This window comes from Pseudophryne corroboree, chromosome 8, assembly GCF_028390025.1.
Source record: "Pseudophryne corroboree isolate aPseCor3 chromosome 8, aPseCor3.hap2, whole genome shotgun sequence".
Lineage (NCBI taxonomy): Eukaryota > Metazoa > Chordata > Amphibia > Anura > Myobatrachidae > Pseudophryne > Pseudophryne corroboree.
In genome coordinates this window covers 180,380,615-180,393,881 of record NC_086451.1, presented here as the reverse complement: position 1 = coordinate 180,393,881, position 13,267 = coordinate 180,380,615, and the positions used below count along the sequence as shown (strand labels likewise).

At 46.6% G+C, this 13,267-nt stretch overlaps 6 non-coding genes and 4 pseudogenes across 6 annotated transcripts; 4 read left to right on the top strand and 6 right to left on the bottom strand.

The window, feature by feature from the left end:
- Positions 1-7,841: 7,841 nt before the first annotated feature.
- Positions 7,842-7,990, top strand: LOC134953654 (U1 spliceosomal RNA; annotated as a pseudogene).
- A 152-nt stretch (positions 7,991-8,142) lies between these two features.
- LOC134952451 (U1 spliceosomal RNA) lies at positions 8,143-8,305 on the top strand. The gene has a single exon (XR_010184968.1). It is a non-coding gene; the product is annotated as a U1 spliceosomal RNA (small nuclear RNA).
- A 663-nt stretch (positions 8,306-8,968) lies between these two features.
- Positions 8,969-9,132, top strand: LOC134951590 (U1 spliceosomal RNA). Its single transcript, XR_010184302.1, has one exon. It is a non-coding gene; the product is annotated as a U1 spliceosomal RNA (small nuclear RNA).
- Positions 9,133-9,284: 152 nt separating this feature from the next.
- On the top strand, positions 9,285-9,416 carry LOC134953671 (U1 spliceosomal RNA; annotated as a pseudogene).
- A 506-nt stretch (positions 9,417-9,922) lies between these two features.
- On the bottom strand, positions 9,923-10,086 carry LOC134951015 (U1 spliceosomal RNA). The gene has a single exon (XR_010183831.1). It is a non-coding gene; the product is annotated as a U1 spliceosomal RNA (small nuclear RNA).
- Positions 10,087-10,756: 670 nt separating this feature from the next.
- On the bottom strand, positions 10,757-10,919 carry LOC134952337 (U1 spliceosomal RNA). Its single transcript, XR_010184885.1, has one exon. It is a non-coding gene; the product is annotated as a U1 spliceosomal RNA (small nuclear RNA).
- A 152-nt stretch (positions 10,920-11,071) lies between these two features.
- On the bottom strand, positions 11,072-11,235 carry LOC134951626 (U1 spliceosomal RNA). Its single transcript, XR_010184331.1, has one exon. It is a non-coding gene; the product is annotated as a U1 spliceosomal RNA (small nuclear RNA).
- Positions 11,236-11,915: 680 nt separating this feature from the next.
- LOC134953178 (U1 spliceosomal RNA) lies at positions 11,916-12,069 on the bottom strand (annotated as a pseudogene).
- Positions 12,070-12,221: 152 nt separating this feature from the next.
- Positions 12,222-12,385, bottom strand: LOC134950380 (U1 spliceosomal RNA). The gene has a single exon (XR_010183309.1). It is a non-coding gene; the product is annotated as a U1 spliceosomal RNA (small nuclear RNA).
- Positions 12,386-13,080: 695 nt separating this feature from the next.
- On the bottom strand, positions 13,081-13,222 carry LOC134952434 (U1 spliceosomal RNA; annotated as a pseudogene).
- Between the last annotated feature and the right edge of the window lie 45 nt (positions 13,223-13,267).

The following is a 13,267-nucleotide window of genomic DNA, read 5'->3' as shown; positions in this document are numbered from 1 at the left end:
CATGTGGGACTTGTGGATGGAGCCCTTAATTCTCTTAACAAGGATTCACGGGTGGTCAATCTGTTGAAATCAGAGCACTACATTTTGGCCACCGTGCTCGATCCTAGATTTAAAACCTACCTTGGATCTCTCTTTCCGGCAGACACAAGTCTGCTGGGGTTCAAAGAACTGCTGGTGACAAAATTGTCAAGTCAAGCGGAACGCGACCTGTCAACATCTCCTCCTTCACATTCTCCCGCAACTGGGGGTGCGAGGAAAAGGCTCAGAATTCCGAGCCCACCCGCTGGCGGTGATGCAGGGCAGTCTGGAGCGACTGCTGATGCTGACATCTGGTCCGGACTGAAGGACCTGACAACGATTACGGACATGTCGTCTACTGTCACTGCATATGATTCTCTCCCCATTGAAAGAATGGTGGAGGATTATATGAGTGACCGCATCCAAGTAGGCACGTCAGACAGTCCGTACTTATACTGGCAGGAAAAAGAGGCAATTTGGAGGCCCTTGCACAAACTGGCTTTATTCTACCTAAGTTGCCCTCCCACAAGTGTGTACTCCGAAAGAGTGTTTAGTGCCGCCGCTCACCTTGTCAGCAATCGGCGTACGAGGTTACATCCAGAAAATGTGGAGAAGATGATGTTCATTAAAATGAATTATAATCAATTCCTCCGTGGAGACATTCACCAGCAGCAATTGCCTCCACAAAGTACACAGGGAGCTGAGATGGTGGATTCCAGTGGGGACGAATTGATAATCTGTGAGGAGGGGGATGTACACGGTGATATATCGGAGGATGATGATGAGGTGGACATCTTGCCTCTGTAGAGCCAGTTTGTGCAAGGAGAGATTAATTGCTTCTTTTTTGGTGGGGGTCCAAACCAACCCGTCATTTCAGTCACAGTCGTGTGGCAGACCCTGTCACTGAAATGATGGGTTTGTTAAAGTGTGCATGTCCTGTTTATACAACATAAGGGTGGGTGGGAGGGCCCAAGGACAATTCCATCTTGCACCTCTATTTTCTTTCATTTTTCTTTGCGTCATGTGCTGTTTGGGGAGTAGTTTTTGGAAGGGCCATCCTGCGTGACACTGCAGTGCCACTCCTAGATGGGCCAGGTGTTTGTGTCGGCCACTAGGGTCGCTTATCTTAGTCACACAGCTACCTCATTGCGCATCTTTTTTTTCTTCTTTGCGTCATGTGCTGTTTGGGGAGTAGTTTTTTGAAGGGCCATCCTGCGTGACACTGCAGTGCCACTCCTAGATGGGCCAGGTGTTTGTGTCGGCCACTAGGGTCGCTTAGCTTAGTCACACAGCTACCTCATTGCGCCTCTTTTTTTCTTTGCGTCATGTGCTGTTTGGGGGGTGTTTTTTGGAAGGGCCATCCTGCGTGACACTGCAGTGCCACTCCTAGATGGGCCAGGTGTTTGTGTTGGCCACTAGGGTCGCTTAGCTTACTCACACAGCAGCTACCTCATTGCGCCTCTTTTTTTTCTTCTTTGCGTCATGTGCTGTTTGGGGAGTAGTTTTTTGAAGGGCCATCCTGCGTGACACTACAGTGCCACTCCAAGATGGGTCAGGTGTTTGTGTCGGCCACTTGGGTCGCTGAGCTTAGTCATCCAGCGACCTCGGTGCAAATTTTAGGACTAAAAATAATATTGTGAGGTGTGAAGTGTTCAGAATAGACTGAAAATGAGTGGAAATTATGGTTATTGAGGTTAATAATACTTTGGGATCAAAATGACCCCCAAATTCTATGATTTAAGCTGTTTTTTAGGGTTTTTTGAAAAAAAACACCCGAATCCAAAACACACCCGAATCCGACAAAAAAAATTCGGTGAGGTTTTGCCAAAACGCGTTCGAACCCAAAACACGGCCGCGGAACCGAACCCAAAACCAAAACACAAAACCCGAAAAATTTCCGGTGCTCATCACTAGTTACAGTGCCCAGCTGCTGCAAGAAATCAGCGTGAATGCTTCAGGGGCTGGGGCATGGCCAACATGAGCCCCACACCAAAGGAGGGTGGGGGTGTTTAATGCGAACTAGGGGTCATCCAAGCACCGCAAAAGGCCGCCATGCCCTGCATGCCCCTTTTCTCTTTTCATATGCAGATGAGGGTTCCAGCCAACTTTGGCCCACTGCTTGGATGACATCACCGTATGCAAATCCGTCTGCTGCAGACCTTCCCCCAGGAATGCTTGTACTAGTTGTTGCATATGGTTTGATATTTAATGGTGCTTCAGTATTAGGCAGCCTTCCGCCCTCCCATGTTCATCTGAAAAGATGTGTTCTCCCTGCAGTTGTTGTCCCCAGACGAGAGTTCCCTTGTGCTTCCTCAGTTGAATCTCCTTAACTTGACGTGGGAGGGGCTGCCCGAGCAGCCACCCTCCCCAGCCCTATCCCAACTCATACTTATTTTGCATATGAGATCTCTTGATCATGAAGATTGTTCTCACAGGGTGAGGTTCATCCATTATATTTTAAAATAGGAAGGTACAAATTACATATTTGAATTGCATCTATGTGCTGGTTTCAAATGTCCCCCCCCCCCCCCCCTTCCTTTCTCAATTGTGCCCGTCAGCAGCTATTCTAAGGTTGCTGCCAATGGGTGTGACACATTAATTTCTTCTGTGGGGTACACTGGACTCCACAAGGATTCACATTGGGGTGTAGAGTAGGATCTTGATCTGAGGCACCAACCGGCTCAAAGCTTTTGACTGTTCCCAAGATGCTCAGCGCATCCTCCTCTATAACCCCGCTTCCATGAACAGGGAGCTCAGTTTGTAGTTGGTGCCTTCAGTAGCAGGCCACTTAACAGGGGCCTGCCTCAGGCAGCATATTCTTAGCTATTCATTTTGACAAGAAAAGAAGAACTTGTTTTATGAGAATCTACAAGGGCTGCAGCAGGCTAGGTCTAATAGACATCTTTACTGCAGCTTCATCACTCCCAGCGGTGCTGTATACTCCCGTGCCCTGGTTGCTGGGTCACTGCAGCGGAGGCTCCGGTTTCTTCCTAAGGTCAGTCACACACACACCGCCCTTCCGGATCACGAGGCCGCTGATGAAGGGGAGCGTGGCCGTAGGGGGTGGGCCATGTGCGCACTGGCGTGGACACTGATTACTGGGCAGCCGCTCCACTAGCCACCAGGTACAGTTAAGGAGCACAGGTCTGGGGTTTTTTCTCCTATATTAACCCAATTTTGTACTGCCCGCAGCGCATTGTGATAGGTAATAGGGCCTGATTCAGGTTGGATTGCAATCACAATAAGCGATCCAACTGCAAAAATTGCTAAGAGCATACGCATGTGCCTGCATTTTCTGCGGCACCCCGCAGAGAATGCGATCACCTCTGCCTGTCAATCGGGGCGGGGGGGGGGGAGAGGGGGGTCAGCAACACTCCATTTCCAAGTCAGGGATGGAGCGGTGCAGGGGCAAGGCTTGAAAATGGGGTCTGCAACGGAGGAGACACAGGGGGCGTGGTCACAGCGGCTGTATGACATCACATTCAGCCGCTGTGATCACAAAAATGGTGGCGGCTTCCTGCGCGCACATACAGTCTACACCAGCAGGAGGCTACACCATTTTTTATGATCACGCTGAACTGCAGTGCGACTGCAATTACAGCATGGTCAAGAAGGGAGGCGTCATGCTGGGTGGCCATGCCCTGTCACTGTGCAGGAGCCAGCGCCGCTCACACACTAGTCCCCGGGTGCAGCCCCCAACCCCCGGGACACCCGGAGCAACAAAATGTAGATTCAGGCCACCAGGCCACGCCCCTACCTATGAAACCATGCCTCCTTTTTACCATTGCGCTGCTTATCTGCGCGCACTGCATTACAATCTCCCTCGCCACCTCTCTGGGTGTCACCAGTGATAGTGACACCTCTGCCATGCTTGTAGCAGCTGGTCCTAAGATCTACGCCTCAAGCCCTGAGTCCCTGAGTGTTTGCCCTTGTGACTTGTTGATCACGAACTCCACGTGGTTTACACTGGTCCGAGGCAGGCTCGGTTGTTCCCGCCTGACTCGGAAAACCTGAACAAGGGAAAATGTCATCATCCCGCTGTCGGATTCTCGCGAGATTCGGATTCCATATAAAGAGCTGCGCGTTGCCGCCATTTTTACTCGTGCATTGAAGAGAGAGCGGAGAGGACGTGGCTATGTTCTCTCAGTGGAAATCTCAATATCAGTGCTCAGTATCAGTGGTTACTTATTGCTGCTCAGTAATACTAGTAGTGTGTCTCTCCTGCTCAGTGTCAGTTCTCAGTAGTATCCTCATCAGTGCTCAGTATCACTGCTCATTGTCTTGTGCTGCATTGTGGTGCTCAGCATACTACAGTACATTACTAATAGTCCAGTGCTGCATCTTGCTGCTCAGTGTCAGTTCTAGTATCCTCATCAGTGCTCACTATCACTGCTCATTGCATTGTGGTGTTCTGTATACTACAGTAACATAGTAATATAGTAACATAGTTTTTGAGGTTGAATAGAGGCAAATTGGCCATCGTGTTCAACCTGTTTTAAGTTGTGATGATTCTACATACTTGCTGAATAATGTTTTATGACTAGTTAGCTACTATAACTCATGTTACCCCCGGATTAACCATGTTGATATTTTAAGTATTATAACCTTGGATAGCTTTTTCATTCAGAAATGTATCCATTCCTTTTTTAAATCTAATTACAGAGTCCGCCATTACCACCTTCCCTGGCAGGGAATTCCACATCCTGATTGCCCTAACAGTGAAGAACCCTTTCCTCCATTGCGTTCTGAACTTTCCTCCAGTCGCAGCAAGTGACCACGTGTTCTTTTAATAAATAATTCCTCTGATAACTCTTTGTTATGTATCTTTACATATTTGAAGATATTAATAATATCTCCTCTTAGGCACCTCTTTTCTAGTGTATACATATTCAGCCTAGTAAGTCTTTCCTTATAGTCCAGTACTTTTAGGCCTTTAATCAATTTAGCCTTCAGGATCTCTTGCACTTCCATGAGCAGCAGAGTAGTGCAATGGAAGCATGCTGGGTCCATAACCCAGAGGTCGATTGATCGAAACTATCCTCTGCTATGTGCATTTTTTTTTTTATAATTAAAGTAATCAAAAACTGGGATTGATATTTTGGCTCTTTTATTTTTACTTAAAGTACAATAACTTTTATCATTTTAATTTGTTTTAATAGTATATTGACAGCATTGTTTTCTTTAAAAAATCCACTTAATTTTCTTTACCCTATTACTGAAATGGTAATTGACAAAAACAAACTACATTGTCACCAGAAGAGCAATGCAAAATGTACAAGTGATATATTAAAATCATCTTCCATCTTGAATTTCAATGATGCATTGGGACAACAATTTTGTGAGAAACATCTTCACCCATAAAGAAAGATTTTCTTAATTCCTTACCTGTGTGCTGATTAGATATTACCTTGTTTTCACATTAAACAGACTTCCACATGAGAAAGCAGCAAGGATGCAGTGACATTTATGTTTCCTGGTGTCAACCTGTATTATTTCAGTAGACATTGAAATGAGGATGCATCTTGCTGCCTTTCTAATGTAGCAAGTTTAATTCAGTAATAGGTGAAAAAACATTCCTACAAAGGTGTTAATCAGAGACTTGGCTTTGTGGACACTTTTCAGAGAGCAAATTTGAATTTGTTAGCATAAAAATAAAGTCAGAAAATGAAGAGCTGTTTAATCACTCAATTGGACTTTTCTGCCAGCATAATTTTTTTTCTCTGCAACCCACTGCTAAATTGTGCTTCCTAGCTGTTTTTTATAAAATCACTTAATCAAATCTAACTCTGATTACATCAGAGAAGGCCAGGTACCCTACACCATAAGAGGGGGATTGAAATTTTGACTTGTCTACTTAAAGATCACCAAAATCTGATCACAAGGTCAAAAACATCCCTGGGTGGGATTGAACCACCAACCTTTTGGTTAATAGCAAAACATGCTAACCGATTGCACCACAGAGACACCTCGTAAAAGTACATACTGACAAAGGCTAATAAGCATTCATCTAGAACGTTTCCTAGAAAAACTTTAAAAAGTCAATAATCTGGAGAGTTTTTGTAAGAAACACATTGGTACTTTCCCATGATGAGTGAGTGCTTCAGGATCTCTTGCACTTACATGAGCAGCAGAGTACTGCAACGGAAGCATGCTGGGCCCATAACCCAGAGGTAGGCAGATTGAAACTATCCTCTGCTATATGCATTGTTTTTTGTTAATTAAAGTAATCCAAAACTGGGATTGATATTTTGGCTCTTTTATTTTTACTTAAAGTACAATAACTTTTACCATTTTAATTTGTTTTAATAGTATATTGACAGTATTGTTTTCTTTCAAAAATCCACTTAATTTTCTTTACCCTATTATTAACATGGTAATTGACAAAAACAAACTACATTGTCACCAGAAGAGCAGTACAAAATGTACAAGTGATATATTAAAATCATCTTTCCAGCTTGAATTTCAATGATGCTTTGGTGCAACAATTTTGTGAGAAACATCTTCACCCATAAAGAAAGATTTTCTTAATTCCTTACCTGTGTGCTGATTAGATATCACCTTGTTTTCACATTAAACAGACTTCCACATGAGGAAGCAGCAAGGATGCAGTGACGTTTATGTTTCCTGGTGTCAACCTGTATTATTTCAGTAGACATTGAAATGAGGATGCATCTTGCTGCCTTTCCAATGAAGCAAGTTTAATTCAGTAATAGGTGAAAAACCATTCCTACAAAGGTGTTAATCAGAGACTTGGCTTTGTGGACACTTTTCAGAGAGCAAATTTGTTAGCATAAACATAAAATCAGAAAATGAAGAGCTGTTTAATCACTCAATTGGACTTTTCTGCCTGTATAATTTTTTTCTCTGCAACCCACTGCTAAATTGTGCTTCCTAGCTGTTTTTTTTATAAAATCACTTAATCAAATCTAACTCTGTTTACATCAGAGAAGGCCAGGTACCCTACACCATAAGAGGGGGTTTGAAATTTTGACTTGTCTACTTAAAGATCACCAAAATCTAATTACAAGGTCAATTACATCCCTGGGTGGGATTGAACCACCAACCTTTTGGTTGCTAACCGATTGCGCCACAGAGACACCTTGCAAAAGTAGATACTGACAAAGGCTAATAAGCATTCATCTAGAACGTTTCCTAGAAAAACTTTAAAAAGTCAATAATCTGGAGAATTTTTGTAAGAAACACATTGGTACTTTCCCATGATGAGTGAGTGCTTCAGGATCTCTTGCACTTACATGGGCTATTAACCAAAAGGTTGGTGGTTCAATCCCACCCAGGGACGTATTTGACCTTGTGATCAGATTTTGGTGATCTTTAAGTAGACAAGTCAAAATTTCAAACCCCCTCTTATGGTGTAGGGTACCTGGCCTTCTCTGACGTAATCAGAGTTAGATTTAATTAAGTGATTTTATAAAAAAAACAGCTAGGAAGCACAATTTAGCAGTGGGTTGCAGAGAAAAAAATAAAATTTTAAACCTACCGGTAATTTTTTTTTCTCGTAGTCCGTAGAGGATGCTGGGGACTCTGTAAGGACCATGGGGGATAGACGGGCTCCGCAGGAGACATGGGCACTATAAGAAAGACTTTAGATCTGGGTGTGCACTGGCTCCTCCCTCTATGCCCCTCCTCCAGACCTCAGTTAGAGAAACTGTGCCCAGAGGAGACGGACAGTACGAGGAAAAATATGTGTTCTCCCTGCAGTTGTTGTCCCCAGATGAGAGTTCCCTTGTGCTGCCTCAGTTGAATCTCCTTTACTTGACAGAGATGTGCCTGAGCAGCAGCCCTCCCCAGCCCTATCCCAAATCATACTTATTTTGCATAGGAGATACCATGGTCATGAAGATTGTTCTATTTACTGCATTCTGGGTATGCTGACCCTTGTGATTTCCCCAAATGTGGGAAACTCGACTGCATTATTTGTGGTAGTGGGGGACTGTGTTTGTGCTTTCCTCTGGTCAGCTCTGGTAAAAGTCAGATTTCTTTGTCTCAGATCTTCCTCTAGCCTTGTTCCTCTTTGGAGAGTTCCCTTGTGCTGCCTCAGTTGGATCTCCTTCACTTGATAGGGGGGTGCCCGAGCAGCGACCCTCCCCAACTCTAGCCCAACTCCTACTTACCTGCCAGGTGAGATACTATAATCATGAAGGTGCTTCTCCCAGGGCAAGGCTCACCCATTGCACTCTGGGTGTGCTGCTCCTGCGATTTCCCCAAATGTAGGAAACTTGACTGCATAATTTGTGTTTCCCCTGGTCGGTTCTCGTATAATTCAGATCTCTTTGTCTCAGGTCTCTCTCCAGCTTAGTTTGCTGTCTGTTTCCACTTCTCTTTTCTTGAGCCGCTCCCTTCTATGCCCTTGCGCACTATCCTGACTTCTTCCGTCTGCTTACTTTGTGCAGTGGAAGGCGAACTACAGGTAGTGCTGCAGGGCCCACACCCTTTTACTTGCCTTACAGAGCAGCTCTGGTGCTGTTACAGTGCCCAGCTGCTGCAAGAAATCAGCTTGAATGCTTCAGGGGCTGGGGCATAGCCAACATGAGCCCCACACCGAAGGAGGGTGGAGGTGTTTAATGCGAACTAGGGGTCATCCAAGCGCCGTAAAAGGCCGCCATGCCCTGCACGCCCCTTTTCTCTTTTCATATGCAGACGAGGGTTGAAGCCAACTTTGACCCACTGCTTGGATGATATCACCATATGCAAATCCATCTGCTGCAGCCTTTCCCCAGAAATGCTTGCACTAGTTGTTGCATTTGGTTTGTTGTTTGGGGGTGCTTCAGTATTAGGCAGCCTTCTGCCCTCCCATGTTCATCTGAAAATATGTGTTCTCCCTGCAGTTGTTGTCCCCAGATGAGAGTTCCTTTGTGCTGCCTCAGTTGAATCTCCTTTACTTGACAGAGATGTGCCTGAGCAGCGGCCCTCCCCAGCCCTATCCCAAATCATACTTATTTTGCATAGGAGATACCATGGTCATGAAGATTGTTCTCACAGGGTGACGTTCATTCATTGCATTCTGGGTATGCTGACCCCTGTGATTTCCCCAAATGTGGGAAACTCGACTGCATTATTTGTGGTAGTGGGGGACTGTGTTTGTGCTTTCCTCTGGTCAGCTCTGGTAAAAGTCAGATTTCTTTGTCTCAGATCTTCCTCTAGCCTTGTTCTTCTTTCGAGAGTTCCCTTGTGCTGCCTCAGTTGGATCTCTTTCACTTGACAGGGAGGTGCCCGAGCAGCGACCCTACTCAGCTCTAGCCCAACTCCTACTTACCTGCCAGGTGAGATAAAAGGTGCTTTTCCCAGGGCATGGCTCACCCATTGCACTCTGGGTGTGCTGCCCCTGTGATTTCCCCAAATGTGGGAAACTTGACTGCATAATTTGTGTTTCCCCTGGTCGGCTCTCGTAAAATTCAGAACTCATTGTCTCAGGTCTCTCTCCAGCGTAGTTTGCTGTCTGTTTCCACTTCTCTTTTCTTGAGCCGCTCCCTTCTATGCCCTTGCGCACTATCCTGACTTCTCCCGTCTGCTTACTTTGTGCCTTCCAACGCACAATGCAAACTACAGGTAGTGCTGCAGGGCCCACACCCTTTTACTTGCCTTACAGAGCAGCTCTGGAGCTGTTACAGTGCTCAGCTGCTGCAAGAAATCAGCTTGAATGCTTCAGGGGCTGGGGCATAGCCAACATGAGCCCCACACTGAAGGAGGGTGGAGGTGTTTAATGCAAACCTAGTGGTCATCCAAGCACCGCAAAAGGCCGCCATGCCCTGCCCTTTTCTATTTTCATATGCAGACGAGGGTTGAAGCCAACTTTGACCCACTGCTTGGATGACAATAAGTATGATTTGGGATAGGCTAGAGGAAGATCTGAGACAAAGAAATTTGACTTTTTACCAGAGCTGACCAGAGGAAAGCACAAACACAGTCCCCCACTACCACAAATAATGCAGTCGAGTTTCCCATATTTGGGGAAATCACAGGGGTCAGCATACCCAGAATGCAATGAATGAACCGCACCCTGGGAAATCAATCTTCATGACCATGGTATCTCCTATGCAAAATAAGTATGATTTGGGATATGGCTGGGGAGGGCTGCTGCTCAGGCACATCTGTGTCAAGTAAAGGAGATTCAACTGAGGCAGCACAAGGGAACTCTCATCTGGGGACAACAACTGCAGGGAGAACACATATTTTTAGATGAACATGGGAGGGCAGAAGGCTGCCTAATACTGAAGCACCCCCAAACAACAAACCAAATGCAACAACTAGTGCAAGCATTCCTGGGGGAAGGCCTGCAGCAGATGTATTTGCATATGGTGATGTCATCCAAGCAGTGGGTCAAAGTTGGATTCAACCCTCATCTGCATATGAAAAGAGAAAAGGGGCGTGCAGGGCATGGCGGCCTTTTGCGGCCCTTGGATGACCCCTAGTTCACATTAAACAGCCCCACCCTCCTTCGTGTGGGGCTCATGTTGGCCATGCCCCAGCCCCTGAAGCATTCAAGCTGATTTCTTGCAGCAGCTGGGCACTGTAACAGCTCCAGAGCTGCTCTGTAAGGCAAGTAAAAGGGTGTGGGCCCTGCAGCACTACCTGTAGTTCGCATTGTGCGTTGGAAGGCACAAAGTAAGCAGACGGGAGAAGTCAGGATAGTGCGCAAGGGCATAGAAGGGAGCGGCTCAAGAAAAGAGAAGTGGAAACAGACAGCAAACTAGGCTGGAGAGAGACCTGAGACAATAAGATCTGAATTATACGAGAGCCGACCAGGGGAAACACAAATTATGCAGTCAAGTTTCCCACATTTGGGGAAATCGCAGGAGCAGCACACCCAGAGTGCAATGGGTGAGCCTTGCCCTGGGAGATGCACCTTCATGATCATAGTATCTCACCTGGCAGGTAAGTAGGAGTTGGGCTAGAGCTGGGGAGGGTCGCTGCTCGGGCACCCCCCTGTCAAGTGAAGGAGATCCAACTGAGGCAGCACAAGGAAACTCTCGAAAGAAGAACAAGGCTAGAGGAAGATCTGAGACAAATAAATCTGACTTTTACCAGAGCTGACCAGAGGAAAGCACAAACACAGTCCCCCACTACCACAAATAATACAGTCGAGTTTCCCACATTTGAGGAAATCATAGGGGTCAGCATACCCAGAATGCAATGAATGAACCTCACTCTGGGAGAACAATCTTCATGACCATGGTATCTCCTATGCAAAATAAGTATGATTTGGGATAGGGCTGGGGAGGGCCGCTGCTCAGGCACATCTCTGTCAAGTAAAGGAGATTCAACTGAGGCAGCACAAGGGAACTCTCATCTGGGGACAACAACAGCAGGGAGAACACATATTTTCAGATGAACATGGGAGGGCAGAAAGCTGCCTAATACTGAAGCACCCCCAAACAACAAACCAAATGCAACAACTAGTGCTAGCATTCCTGGGGGAAGGCCTGCAGCATATGGATTTGCATATGGTGATGTCATCCAAGCAGTGGGTCAAAGTTGGCTTCAACCCTCGTCTGCATATGAAAAGAGAAAAGGGGTGTGCAGGGCATGGCGGCCTTTTGCGGCGCTTGGATGACCCCTAGTTCGCATTAAACACCTCCAACCTCCTTCGGTGTGGGGCTCATGTTGGCTATGCCCCAGCCCCTGAAGCATTCAAGCTGATTTCTTGCAGCAGCTGGGCACTGTAACAGCTCCAGAGCTGCTCTGTAAGGCAAGTAAAAGGGTGTGGGACCTGCAGCACTACCTGTAGTTCGCATTGTGCGTTGGAAGGCACAAAGTAAGCAGACGGGAGAAGTCAGGATAGTGCGCAAGGGCATAGAAGGGAGCGGCTCAAGAAAAGAGAAGTGGAAACACACAGCAAACTAGGCTGGAGAGAGACCTGAGACAAAGAGATCGGAATTATATGACAGCCGACCAGAGGAAACACAAATTATGCAGTCAAGTGTCCCACATTTGGGGAAATCACAGGAGCAGCACACCCAGAGTGCAATGGGTGAGCCTTTCCCTGGGATGAGCACCTTCCTGATCATAGTATCTCACCTGGCAGGTAAGTAGGAGTTGGGCTAGAGCTGGGGAGGGTCGCTGCTCGGGCACCCCCCTGTCAAGTGAAGGAGATCCAACTGAGGCAGCACAAGGGAACTCTCGAAAGAAGAACAAGGCTAGAGGAAGATCTGAGACAAAGAAATCTGACTTTTACCAGAGCTGACCAGAGGAAAGCACAAACACAGTCCCCCACTACCACAAATAATGCAGTCGAGTTTCCCACATTTGGGGAAATCACAGGGGTCAGCATACCCAGAATGCAATGAATGAACCTCACCCTGGGAGAACAATCTTCATGACCATGGTATCTCCTATGCAAAATAAGTATGATTTGGGATAGGGCTGGGGAGGGCCGCTGCTCAGGCACATCTCTGTCAAGTAAAGGAGATTCAACTGAGGCAGAACAAGGGAACTCTCATCTGGGGACAACAACTGCAGGGAGAACACATATTTTCAGATGAACATGGGAGGGCAGAAGGCTGCCTAATACTGAAGCACCCCCAAACAACAAACCAAATGCAACAACTAGTACAAGCATTCCTGGGGGAAGGTCTGCAGAAGACGGATTTGCATATGGTGATGTCATCCAAGCAGTGGGCCAAAGTTGGCTTCAACCCTCATCTGCATATGAAAAGAGAAAAGGGGTATGCAGGGCATGGCAGCCTTTTGCGGCACTTGGATGACCCCTAGTTCACATTAAACACCCCCACCCTCCTTCGGTTTGGGGCTCATGTTGGCCATGCCCCAGCCCCTGAAGCATTCAAGCTGATTTCTTGCAGCAGCTGGGCACTGTAACAGCTCCAGAGCTGCTCTATAAGGCAGGTAAAAGGGTGTGGGCCCTGCAGCACTACCTGTAGTTTGTATTGTGCATTGGAAGGCACAAAGTAAGCAGACGGGAGGAGAAGTCAGGATAGTGCACAAGGGTATAGAAGGGAGGAGCTCAAGATAAAAGAAGTGGAAACAGACAGCAAACTAGGCTGGAGAGAGACCTGAGACAAAGAGATCTGAATTATATGAGAGCCGACCAGGGGAAACATAAATTATGCAGTCAAGTTTCCCACATTTGGGGAAATCGCAGGGGCAGCACACCCAGAGTGCAATGGATGAGCCTTGCCCTGGGAGAAGCACTTTCATGATCATAGTATCTCACCTGGCAGGTAAGTAGGAGTTGGGCTAGAGCTGGGGAGGGTCGCTGCTCGGGCACCCCCCT